Genomic DNA, 13,667 nt, shown 5'->3' with positions numbered 1-13,667 from the left:
AATATTAAGAATGTTATCCAAAGTAGTTAGCTCTTTAAAAAAATCTTGCATTTAAAAGACTATTTGGGAATAATAACAATATCCTGTGACTTCCCACTGCCCTTATATATTACTCAGATATGTATTTTCAGTCTTAGCAATGTTTAATGTTTTTTCATGTTAATTTGTTGATATACTACTTTTCTCGCATTCTTTGACTATCTTTTTAGACACCATTTGTGAAAGCCATAAAATCCGTTGTAATCATGTTTTCACCTGAGAAGTCTGAAGGAGATCATTTAGGAAGCTGTAAACTTTAAAGAAAGTTTAGAAAGGACAAAGATAAGTTCTTAGCAGTCATCAAGAGAGAACATGATGTTTAGGGGAAACAGTCTGTATCAGGAAAGGTGATCTAGGGATTCCCTGCTATTATTTCTGTAAAGGCATGGGTAATAGGTAGTGGGTAGTATGGGTACTAGCATGTGTAATAGGGGAGGGCTTCCTTCTCTCTGTCATCTTGGATAGCTGGTTGGGGTTAGATTTGCTGGGAAGGATTAAAGGTGTGATTAGATGACTGAACAAGTGACTTAAAGGGAGGTTCCAGACTGAAGCCAAGAGAACTACTAAGGCGAATACTTCAGGACGCAGACCAGGAAAGAGGAATGTGGAAATAGCCGTTGTGGGTGAAGAGTCTGTCAGCATCCAGGAAAGGGGAGTAGGAGACAGGGGCCAGAAGAGGAGACTTGTGAAACCCTGAATCCAAAAGATTTATTTTAGAGGAGTTGATTAATTTGAATGTGTTAAGCTAAACAATGGAGGGAATTACAGACTTTGGGTGAGATGATTGTTCTTGGAGCTCAGAATTGAAGGGAGGCGGGGCCATCCCAGGCCATGTGGGATTGCTTTGGAACAGCACCTATTTACAGCTGTTGCAGTTAATAGGATTACAAACTCTTTCCATCAAGAAGAAAGGAGAGAGCAGAAAGATGCAAACTTTCACTTTGGTAGTAGGATAGTCTTCAAAGTAACATCTTGTTCAAGAGAAATGTCAGTTGTAGGTTTTACCAGTTGGGTTAGAAGTGTAAGACAATGAGGATGGCAAAGGCATGGGAAACACTTGCAGCTGTTTGTCTTGAAAATGATCAGGTAAAGTTGCTTCCTTGGGAACTCAAATTGGCATAAAAACTTTTGCCAGGAAAATCTGAGCCTATAGTTTAAACTTACTGATGTTCAGTAAATTTAGACTTACCTTCTTTTTCAGCCCAGGCAACAAAGAATCAGAAGAAAATGCATGCTGCTTCTTCTCTCATTCTTTTCCCCATGCAGAAACCAAATATGGCTAAAGGATCCTGAGTATTTATGCTTTAGGAAAATTCATTGGGGTGATTGGCAGAACAGTGGAATTACCTAAGTATAAGTAGTACCTTGTTATATTTGAGGTTTTGTGCCAAGGAAGTCAAAGAATCCTCATGAAAGTCCTTCAGAGGGTAGAGATGAGGAGAGAGAATGGAAGATGAGATAAAGTTCCATGAAGGGAAAAAAAAAAAAAAGTTCCATTCACAGGAAAAAGCAGAATGTGTTCCTAAGCTTCAGAAGGGCTGGCTGAACACTGTACTGTGATTTGACACAGTACTTGGTTTGCAGATGTAACTTTCTTCTCAAGGGAACAGTTCGTTGGATCTGGGACCATGACTGCATGAAACACAAGGATTGAACAGGAAGAAACATCAGACACTGGAAAATCAGGTGTATTGGGTTTGGCTGTCTTGTGGTAGGAACACAAAGAAAAACCTGGGGCAGAAGAAGCACTTGGAGAAAACAATTTCAAAGGTAAAGAATGTTCAAGGTAGAATATGTGAATCTACTATGAACCAAACTGAGGAGTAAGAGCATTCCAGTTTAGTCAATTCATTTAATTAAGCATCCCCTTTAACTGCCGGTCACTGGAAGGACTTTATTAGTAAAGAAAAAGCAGCTGTTGGTATTGAAGACAATTTGCAGGGTGTTTGAGGGAAATCCCACTCACCTTTCACCATCATCAGGTTTCATTGGATTGCAGAACTCAGAAGACATGCATCAGAACAAAATAGATGCAGTCAGCTTTGGAAAAGGAAACATCAGTCAGAAAAATAGTTGTGAAGTGGAAATCCCTAAATGGAAGTTTTGGATCACCAAGGTTCAAGAAGAAGTGGAGTCTGAGAGAGTAGCCTGAAGCAAAGCTGACACTGAAAGAGAAACTGAGGTGTCAGAGGAAGATTTCTCTTTCTGGAAATGAAGGAGGAACAGTTATAGGTAATCATCTACAACTCTCAGCTTCAGCAATGAGATGAAACACAGAAAAAGGCCTTCAAAGAAATTGAGAATGTGAAACGAACTTCTGTTTGAACACTCGCCAGCATGTCCTGGAAGCAAAAGGAAATGTGTGGATGAGATGGCAGAAAGAAGGGATGATCCTATCATGAAACCTGGACAGGAGAAGAATGTAACTGGAGTTCTGAAGACTTTTGTAAGACTGTGTATATAGCATTTTTTTTAAATCCCCAGAAAAAGTGGGATGTTATGAATTTTATTAAAGCAATTTCCTTGAAAAAGGTTGGGAAAGTGCTTTAAGCAGAGTTTAAACAAGCCAGTACCTTAGTAACTACTGCGGATGGCCAAAGGACTGGATGTTTAAAATTATGGCACAGCATTAATTACTATTGTGGACTACTTGGTATATCATATCCTCAGCTGAGGATACATAGCATTACTGAGGTGCAAATTGGCATGTGGTTGAGGAGCCACAGACTGCAGTGAGAGGTGAAGAATTCTTCTGTGACTGAAATATCTGTGGCACGAGGCACAGGGGTCGATCCTGGGGACTGCACTGGTTACATAAATTGAGTATAGTGGTTGAGCTGTTGTTTATAGGTGGTTGGATCTCTTGTTCTTGTGTTTTTTGTTTTTTGTTTTCTCCTTCACAGTCATTCCATATTTATGCTGTGCTCAGGGGTGAAAAGGCTTGTAGTAGGGGTATGGTTATAGCTATGGAAGACCAGAAGGGGTTGTTTTCAAGATGGCTATTCCATCCTGTGTAACCAGACATGGCTTTCAAAGGCCACATAAATACAAGGAAGGAGAAAGATATTCTTACTGGACAATGAATAGAGGAAGAAGTAGGAAACTTAGGCCATAGTTCCTTGTAAGGGCTTGTAATCAGGAGTCATGAAGAGTGGGTGAGGCAAGGCTCTACTTTTTCTCTGCCAGTCCAGGCAGGTGTTTGGAGTTATTAGATTCACATGGAAAGGATTAAGGGAGTGCTTGGATGAAAGTGGATGACTTAAAGGCTGACATTACAAGAGCTTTGGGAAGGAAGAATTTGGTAGGACACAGGGCTAGGGGAAATAATTGTTGTGGTATGTACAGAATAGTTTTGGGGCAAAGACAAATGGGGCTGAGCATGAATGGCCTGAAAACCTGTATCTAAATGAGAGTTTGTTAATTTAAACAGAATTGGCCATAAAAAGAATGGAAGCTTTGATTTAGTGAAGAGTGTTGGTGTAAGTGGAGCATGTCTGGAAAGTGGATGCTGGGACAGTCAGCCCTTGTCAGGACAGTTCTTGTCAGGGAAGTGGCACTGCTTTGAACGGTGGACTGTTTCATGGCAGGGCTTTGCTGCCTCTTTCCCAGACTATTTTAAAACAATGTTGAAGCTACCATTGCATTTTTTAAGGGACTCATTTTTGTTTTGTGTGTGAGCTGTGGTCTGAGGCTATCTATTTGACTAATGTTCCTTGAGGAAGATGTAGGTGGGGGGTGCATAGTTTCTGGATCTTGTTAAGGTGTGATATGGCTGCAGCTGTGCTCAGGACTCTAGTGATTCTGAGCACAGGGACTTCAAGGTCTTGTAGCATCTTAAAGACATAAATCAAGGCAACTCTGAAGTTCAGGCCTGCTTTGGCTTAGGTGGTGGCTGTATCAGGATTTTCAGGACTGCACCCTCGATTGCAGGTAAAGCAATAAGTAGCTCTAAGGCAAGCCAAGAGGTGAACTGAGTGCAGTGTGTGCCTTGTATTAACTCCCATTGTGTGTGCTTGTATCTTAAGATAAACATGAGCTAGTTTGCCTCTTTCATGGAAGGTGAGGGGGAATACGCTGCCTCGATTTGGCTTGCATTTGATGTCAGATAATGGCATGGCTGTGGGTACTAACTACTCTTTGTTGTATTGGGGTCACTCATGTGCCTGAAACTCAACTCCTTTTTTATGTGCTCTGTTTCAGTGGATCTTTAACTCCTGACCCGGAGTGTTCTTTCTCTCTGTGGCATTGTATTCTACTTATACCATGAGCTGCTTCTCTAGTTCCACTCCATCCATCCATCCATCTCCCCTGGGTACTCCTCTATTTTGGCATGATCTTGCATTCTATTTGGTTTATTTCTATCATATTTTCCTTTTCCCTTATTGCTTTCTACAGTCCCTCAAAAGTGTCTTTTTACTGCATCCTGTGTATGCTTCAGTTTGCATGGTTGAGCATAGCATTTTTCTGTCTCAGCAATCTACAGATATCTACTTGCTTCCCTCCCCTGGCTATAGGAAATGTGAGAGGTCTTCATATTGTTTTCTAATGTTCATATAAGGTTGCCAGAAGAAGGGTATTTATCTCTTTATACACACATTTACATGCTTCTATTCCTAAATCATCATTGTAATGACCTGTTTTAAAATGGTTTAAAATACTGCTGTAAGGGGGGGGGGGGGAAATAGGAAATACAGATGCTAACTTGAATACCTGTGCTGTAAATATAGGGTTTTATAAGCATATTTTCTCAGTTTTCATTTAATATTAATAGTTATGTGGAACAGCAGATAAAAATACTTGCATTAGAGTACCCCCAAAACACTTTGATATTTAGACCAGATATTCTTTTATTTTGTTTGGTCTCAGTTCTAGTAATCCATAAACTTTTGTGTCGAGAATGATAAAACTGTATTTCAGAAACTATTAGGGAAACTCAGATTTGGGGTGGTATGTTACCATGAAAGGTAATGTGGCTGTAGAAGCAAAGAGACTTAGTTCTGACAGCCATCTGGATATGGCATTATCTAACTGCTAAATTTATTATTTTACTACTGATATGGTTAATGAGTGAAAGACTGAGTTCATCATATTCAGGTCATCTTTGGGCATGAGACCTTTTCCCTGTTCAGTTCATATTTTGAAAACAACAGCAGTGTTTCAAGATCTTTTTTCTTGTGTTTTTTTCTTCTCCCTAGATTTGTCATTCATACTGATGTTGAAGGCATGTTGAGGGGAAATGTTGTAAATGTTTTGCAGTGTTATTTTTCTGTGAAGGCTTTGACTGATGTACTTGTCTTAGGCCAAGAAAAGACCTAATGTACCTCATGTCTTCTGCCCTTGAACTTTAAAGATAGGAGCTAATATGTTTCAGTAAGTTTTCCTGTAGATTTTATTTACTTCTGTAAAGTTGCATCCTTCTGTAAAACCATATTGCTGAGCAGCATCCACATGGTGATGCAAACAGAAGAAAACAGGCAGTTTATTAGAGTGCCTATGTGCAGCTCCTCCCTAATGGTCTCTGGGAGCCTTCTGGTATTTTTGGTAGATCTCGACTGCCATTACTGGTTTTCACACATTTAGTCACTGCACCTAGGAGCCTGTAAAAGTTCATTTGCAGCCCCAAATCATTCTGTGTTATTAGCACAGCAATGTAAATTGTTTACAGCTGCTGTGTAGTTATGCCTTGGTGTCCTTGCCCTGTGTTAGCACATTAGCAAGACGTTTCAGTGCTGCACTCACTGTCCTGTGAAGTTGGAGTACATAACACAGGTCTGTCTATGGCGGATAAGGCCTTGCAGAGTTTATTAATAAAAACTATTGTAATAATCCTTTGCATTTGCCAAGGATGTTACCTTCAAATTAAGGGTCTCTTTAATTAAAAAAAAAAAAAAAGTGCCTACGGATAAGATTTCTTATGTGATCACCCCCTTCAGCATTATAAAACCCTGACTCATACTAGACAGACCAATATTCTAATCTGTTATTGCAACATATAATCACAGGATGCATGCGTGTTTTATTACTGTTTATTAATACTCCTACAACTATGTTCATGGTACCATGAGACAGACCACATTGACGTAAACTAATGGCATCTCCTGAGCTCTCCAAAACAGTTTTGGCTGAAATCAGAAAGGTTTGAACAAAAGTGTCAGTAAAAAAACACTGTAGAAGCAAAGCTTGTTGAAGTGTGTTTTTCGAAGCAGGTTTATTTCCTTAGAAAAATGGAGATACAGGTTTGATCAAGGGGTTTTGTAACTAATTCGTAAAATTGTAACCTGAAAGGGAGGGTTTCTCTATCTGTTTGCTCAGTAACTTGTAACATTTGAGAAAAAACATGCAGGTGTCACTGGACTGGGAATGCATCTTGCTTTTGGGGTGTTTGGGGAAGGTAACTTTTAACAAACAAAAAAACTACATGCTTTGAGGGCTTACTACTGTGCTCATCTTATGTAAAATTCAATAAAGATATATTTTTACCATTCCTAGAAATAGTGTTTGTGCAGTCCTCACAAATAATCATAATCAACAAGGGAGGTAAATAAGTAAATAAAATTGAACAAGGCAGTCTGTTAAACTTGAAAATCTTTTTTGACTTGATGGTAAATTGATATGGCTCTTGAACTTAATTCCCTTATTATCATTTTCTTGAAAGAAGCATATGCTGTAATTGTTGTATACAGGCTCAAAGATAGTATGCTAGTGACTGAATTAGGGCAGTCCCAAGAAGTTATAATACTAGGTAGAATACATCTGTTTTTTTGACAATAAATTGGGATTAGGTATTCTTGCTACTTTAATGGGAGTTTAACATTTATGCATATGTACAGGTGTTTAACAGCTCCTGGAGATGTTCTTCATAGCTGTATGATATATTGAATGTATGCAAAGTTTACCTGTTGTTGTATATATCTTGAAAGAAGGCTAAAGAGTCAGTTAAAAAACTCTGAAATTTAATACAAAGCCACATCTAATTATAGGCAATATCTGGTAGTCTTATCTGTAGCCCGTCCGGTTTGGGGGTGAGCATCTCTCCCATTTCTGGATGGAATAGGATTTGTACAGCTGTGCCTGCAATCTTTTTAAATCTATTTCTTTCATTCAGAACCTATGGTTTCATTATTTGTTGTAGTTAAGACTTTTTTTTTTTTTTTTTTTAACTCTTCCATCTTAGTTTGATGTTTCATAGTGTATTAAAGTAGTAACTGTGTCTTAATTTTGATGCCTCTTGTTCTCAGCCCAAAGGAATTACTCTGTTCTTGGCTAGTTAAATTTGAGGGTGGGCAAAATACTTTCTTCAAGAGTGGATGGGGATATTTGAATATCAAGGTAAAAATGACTTCTTTGTCCTGCTCTATTAAAAATCATCTTAAATAAGAAGGCCAGCTGTTCTGCTGTTGTGTTGGGCTTTTTGGAACTTTTGTCAAATATAGCATCCTTTAGTTTTACCAGTTTATTTTCTAATGGATGCTAGCCATCATTGGTGTTACAATGTTATTTTTGGTGGTACAGAATTATTCTATGTAGGGAAAGCAGCATTGACTTGATTAATACAGTTGTAGTTTTTGCTCTTGAGCAGTCACGAGGCTTGTGTAAATGTTTGGAGGATATACAGAGAAGATCCACGAAAATGATTAAAGGATTGGAAAATATGCCTTCTAGCGAAAGACAAGCTGTTTTCTTTTTTCTTTTTTTTTCTTTTTTTTTTTTTTTAAAAAGTGAACTGAGAGCTGTTTATAACTACCCAAATGAAGGGGAAAAATTTTTTTGATAATAGATAGGTCTTCAGTCTAGCAGAGAAAAGTACAGCTGACTGATTCTTGAGGTTTAATTCTAATGCCTTTGGATTTAGGGAGCAAATTTGTACTGTGGGTGTAATTAACACATCAAGCTGTTAAATGTTCTGCTGGGTTCTCTGTCTCTGCCATCTTAATTTACCATATTATTTTTTCAAAGTCTGCTAAAGAAGATACCTTAGCTGGTATAAATGAGTTAAGGGAGGCTTCTTGGTCTCTGTTTTGCAGATTGTACTAGATTGCAGTAGCCCTGAGTTAGATACAGGTATCTGACCCTGTTGGACTGCTTAGAAATATGCATAGTGCCAGAAGACTCTCTGCAGACATTGCCAAGTACAATATAAACTGGGGATAAAAACAGGAAAGAAGCATAAACTGGACATCCCTTGTGTCCCAATCATTTTGCTTTCCTGCAGTGGTCTGCTTGCACAGTCCCTCCTCAAGGACATACAAACTTTTCTCTGATTCAAGCAGGAGTGAGGCTGTAGGCGTATTATTTTAGTGTGTGCACTAGCTACAAGCCTACAGGCCTAGCTCTGAGTTAAGACTCCTATGCTCTATCATATGATTTCTCATTTAAAAAGAAATAGATTAGAGGACTAGAGTGGAAGGTGCAATGGATAATCAATATTGAAGCAGACAAGCTAATTCTAGCACTGGAGAACTGTATGTGGCCTGCAAACAAAAGATTCTTTTAAATTGTTCTATTAAAGTTGTAATAAATATCTAGAAAAAATTAACTTCTGTTTGTGTTAAATCTGAGATATACGGCCCATCTATTTTGATTCTGTGGTTGTATTTCTTATCACAGTCTCGAGTCTCAGGTTGTACATACTATTTAGGTAGTTATGCACCATTGTAAAGGATAAGTTTATAGCTTCTATTGTTGTTGCTGTTTCATTCTAAGGTTTTAGTTCAAAGGCAGGGTTTTTTTCTCTCCCCCCCCCCCCCCCTTTTGAAATCTCTACAAACTGGTAACTGTAAATGCATTTTAAAGCAGTTCTGATATACTAGTCCACGTGATTTACAAGGGTCTAATTGTGTAAATACTTATTTGAGTTTCATACTTTCAACTGAGCCAGTCTGCAGGGCTTGTATAGCCATCTTGAACGTTATATTGATTTGTAAGTACCTACAGGACCGAGCCAGTATTTCTAATGCAAATGCAGAAAGAGAAGTATGGTGTGTAGAATCTAAAGTCTTAGTGTTTCCCACCCCTATTTGCCAGTTAAAATAGTGTGGAGGAAGTTTATCTGAAAGTTTTTATAAAATATTTTGTTTTAAGATGCATAAAGTTATATTTCTGACGTGATTTATTATATGGTACATGTTTCCGTTGTGTAATTTGCTTCAGTTGTAGTGGGAGCTGACAAGATATGTGAAATGTTAGAATAATAAAACAGTGCAATTCATAGAACAATACTTTAATTAGAAAATTCTGGTTTGCCTTGCTTATATAGTTGAATTAAAATTTCATTCTTTAAGAAAATCTCAATTTCTTAAACTTGGTTGAGCTTTCGGAGGACTTCTCTGTAGATCTGCTGTTTATTTTGACAAGAACTCCCACTGTGAAGAACCACTTTTAAACAGTTCCCATCACTTCCGCAGTGTCTTTAGAAATGTAATTGGACAGATGGATGTGCTGGATTGGCACTGTAAGTGTCTTTGCGCTGAGAATAGTATCAATAGCTATTAATAACTTTGAAAGGCTCTCCAGATAAATTAGTGAGCAGCAACCTTATAGCTGAGGAATGCATACGTTGTTAAGCTAAAAACAGAAGCTTGTTAAGTATTGATTTTTAAATAAAATATTGGTACAGGTAATTTCAGAAATTATGTATTTTAGTTATATAATATTATCTCTAAAATTAAAAGGAGAGATGGTCACCTTTGTATCAGTTCAAGAGTCTTCTGATGAATGCACGAGTAACAGTGCTGTGTATTTGTTTAAAGTTTGTACTTACTGAGGAAACTAAAAAAAAAAAATTGATCCTACTCTCTCTAATATACAGAAAACTTAATTACCAAAAATTCTCAGTCTAGTGGCAAGGAAATACTGAACTACCTTTAAAAGATGTATTTTCACATTAATACATTTACAGTGTGTTTCACGGGAGATTTTTGGATTTTATCTCTAGATTACCATAAGTGCAGATTTATTGAAGTTCATCCTCTTTCTTCTTCTATATTTCAATATAGGTTATGTGGGTTAATTATGTCCTCTATGGCCATTACCAGGTAGGATGTTCTTATTTAGTCCTTTTCAGTGGTCCTGCTCTTGCCCTTATGCTGACAGGAGAAATGAGAGGGCTTTATGTGTGTATTTCCTATTAAGTGCACAACATAATAAGGAATTAAATCCCACAGGGATAAGTGCCTCAGAGCAATTTCAGATACGTATGTTCCTCTATTTCTTATCTTGGCTTTGCAATGTGAGACTTAATGTTTGCCTGTGATTTTGGTACATAAATTTTATGTAAGGAAAGAATATTAAATCTTCATATACAGAACAATAGTTTTGTAGCAGAAATGTGTTAACAGATGCCTTATTTTATTCTAGATTTGTGTTTACAGTGAAGTGCAGCTTTAAATTTTTATTCTAAAACTTCTACTGCCTTCCAGAAACCTATGTTCCTGTACTATAGGCTGTTCTACCATAACAGTCATTTTATTTGTGATCAAATTAGAATCTGGGTCTTAGGATTTGAAAGACAGACGCATTAATCCCCTGAAAGATTCAGTCACTCTGTCAATTCTAATCACGTAAAGGCATTGGTCATTTTGCTCCAAAGCAGTTGGAAGGATTTTTTTTAATTCAGGAAGTTTGCCTTTTTACTTCATGCTTATTTTATTTTCAAATAATCATCTACTGATTGCATGTCAATTTTGCAGGATTTAATACATTCATATGTCCCTTAAGCTATCAGTCTTCTTCAGTTTGCAGAAATCATTTGTGGTCATCAGCACCGGCTAATAAGTAGGACACAAAATGATGCGATTTTTGCTAAGACAAGGATGGATTTTTTGGAGTAGCCTGGAAGGTTTGCGTCTTAAACAGATGAGTTAAGTGAGTGAATTTATCTTGGTTTGAAAGAGGATTTATCTGAAAAGAAACTTGGAACAAGGGTCTGTGTGTAGCTGTGTGTGTTTTTTGTGTAGAACTTGGACAAGCAGACTTGCCTGGTAAACTGAAATGAAGTTGTTTTTGCAGTGCCTTCTGTGTAACAATAATAGTGCACTGAGCTGGTTTAACACTGAGCAAGTTGCTTTGTATCATTCAGGTAAGATCTTATTATGAACAAATTTTTAAATCTAGAAATTCCTGGGAAGAATATACAGTGTTTTCTAGTGCCACAGTGTGAGTAAAAAAATAATCATATGCAGTCTCCTAAATGCCCTTAAAATAAGTGCATGATGTTGTTTGTAATTAATAAGAATTAGCAGCAACTTGGTTTTGGCTGTTGATATACTTCTGTTTGGACTGGCCAGGATATACTTTAGAACTGTGTTGTCTACTGTAGGATTGAGTATTCCCTCTCCTACAGGCATTTTATGTTCAAAGGGTAGTTAGTTATCTTAGGAGAGGTTAGGCCAACGAAATCCCAATCTTTGGTTTTCTCCAGTTTAGTTCTTCAATTTTGTAGTACCTGTTGAAAGTAGGCAGAAGAATTGTTTATAATTTTGATGAAGTATGAGGAGAAGCCGACGTGCAACTGGGCCTTCATAAAAGATTGCATTGTCCCCTTCTTCCTACCTTCACCCCCAAGTGAATCTCATTATCCCCTGTAGAAATCAGGGAGATATCTTTCTCTCTTTTGCCCCCAAAAGAAATCTCGAATAGGTCATGCTTTTCTATTTTGAGCAGTGAATGGTAATGTTTAGCTCCTGGGTTAGAATTCAAATCTTCTTTCATCTTTTCAGTATTGCCATTTTAGCATTCAGGATCTTGTGAAGGACTGGGCTAGAAAGTAGAAGCCAGATTCTCTGACGTGTCCTTGCCTTTTGTATTGCTCAGGCAGTGCAAAGAGGCTGGGAAGGCAACTCTTGCCTTCTATGCTGTTGTATCTTTGCATACTAAAATGCAAAGTGAGATGTAGATTTGATTAAAGCACGCCACACACTGCTATTCTCAGAATTGTCTCTAAATTAAGAAGTGACATCTTTCTTTTTGCTTGGCAGAGATGAATCTTTGGCTGTTACTTCATACCTTGCAGAAGATGAGGGTCTGCTTTTCTTCTATTTTTTTAATCATGTGATCTGTTATATTTAAATTTGGATTGATAGAGCAATTGCTAAAAGCGAGCAGGACAGTAAGGGGGACAGTAATGTGATAATTGCAGCATAGCCATGTGATTTCAGTTTCAATAGGTAGCATCCAATGAACTCTAAAAAGTGGGGCTGTTCTTTAGTGTTCTAAGACCAAGTAATATATGGCAGTTGTTATCATGTTTTCCATAGACTACATCATGTTGTAGTAAAAGTATTTGTCCAGGAGCTTGCTGAAAAGTTAACTGTATTTTCTCATTTTCTTCAATTCGTTTTCATTGACTGTGTTTCTGCAGCCAGTCTGTTCTTCTCAGAATTTTTTTCCACTCCTCCCTGTACTTCTTGCCCTTCTCTTCTGTTGGTGGCTGCAGTCACAAGGTTGACTTCCGTTGCTCTGGCAGCGTCAGTCTTGGGGAGGCTTTCACGCATGTGGATGGTTTTGCCCCTCTTTCTTTTTTTCCTTTCGGTTTGACAGTCGTAATAGAAGCAGCTAGGCTGCTTCCCAAGGACTGCTACATTTCTTCTGCTTCTTTTCCACTGCTTTTGGAGGCCTCCAAGCATTGCATTTGCAATGTGGTGGTCAAACGTTGTAAAATTGACTGAAAGCAAGGAAGTAGAGCCAGTGCCATGGAAATTGTTTCTCTGCAGATCACAGTATATGGAAGTTATTGAAAATATAGAGCGTGTCATGAAGTCTGCCCCTAATATCAGAAATTAGGACCTTATTTTAAGGACAACCAAGGAAGCAAGAAAGAAATGGTGAAAAGAAGGAGCAATGGCAGCATTGTTCTGTACTTACCACACTGTATCAGAGTTGCTCATTTTATGAAGAAGAAGGGTTTTCTAACTTGTCTGTATAGCTGAGCTTGGGATCAGGAATTTATGATATAGTTTTCTTTTCTGTCTTTGAGTCACTGAAGAAGACTTCTCCAAAAGTTTGCCCTTTAAGTAAATCTGAGTTTAATTGCACTGTTGTTTGTGGGTTTGCCCACAAATAACTGAAGGCAGGTATTTTAGATGTCTGAGCTCCCTGAGGGGCAATGTGGTGTTATTTCCATCTAAAGTCCAGTTGGCCGAAGCATCCAGGGAAAAATCCAGTTAGATATTTTAGAGATGTGCAGAGTATTGATAGTTACGGATTTATTATATTTTGTCTATTAGTGTAACTAGAGATTAGCCTTCATACACAAGGGAGAAAAACTGCTGAGTGAGGAGGCATCACTTAATATTGTCTGTTTCCTCCATAGCAGATCCATCTTCTAATCCTAGATGTTACTAGTTCTTCTGGCCAAGAGTGCTTTTTTTGACACACATCCAGCACTTAATATAGTAAATTCTGGGCCCTGGAGTACGTGCAAGTCTAGATCCTTTGAGTGACTAAAGGATACTGTAAATAAAACCTTGGTCTCCCGTACGGCAACATAAAATATTCTAACTAAAGCCATCCCTTTAAACTATCTTATTTAATAGTTTTCTAGTAACCTTCTCACTTTTCTGTCTGAAGCATACGAGACTGACATACATCAAATAGCAAGGGCACTTGTCTGTCATATAACCTGTATAAAA

General features: G+C 37.8%; 1 protein-coding gene across 1 annotated transcript in view; it reads left to right on the top strand.

The window, feature by feature from the left end:
* ELOVL4 (ELOVL fatty acid elongase 4) overlaps positions 1-13,667 on the top strand; it is a 36,881-nt gene that overhangs the window by 3,369 nt on the left and 19,845 nt on the right. The window lies entirely within an intron of this gene.

The sequence above is a fragment of the Dromaius novaehollandiae genome, chromosome 3 (genome assembly GCF_036370855.1).
Source record: "Dromaius novaehollandiae isolate bDroNov1 chromosome 3, bDroNov1.hap1, whole genome shotgun sequence".
In the NCBI taxonomy this organism is placed as follows: domain Eukaryota; kingdom Metazoa; phylum Chordata; class Aves; order Casuariiformes; family Dromaiidae; genus Dromaius; species Dromaius novaehollandiae.
This window is presented reverse-complemented; position numbering and strand designations above follow the sequence as displayed.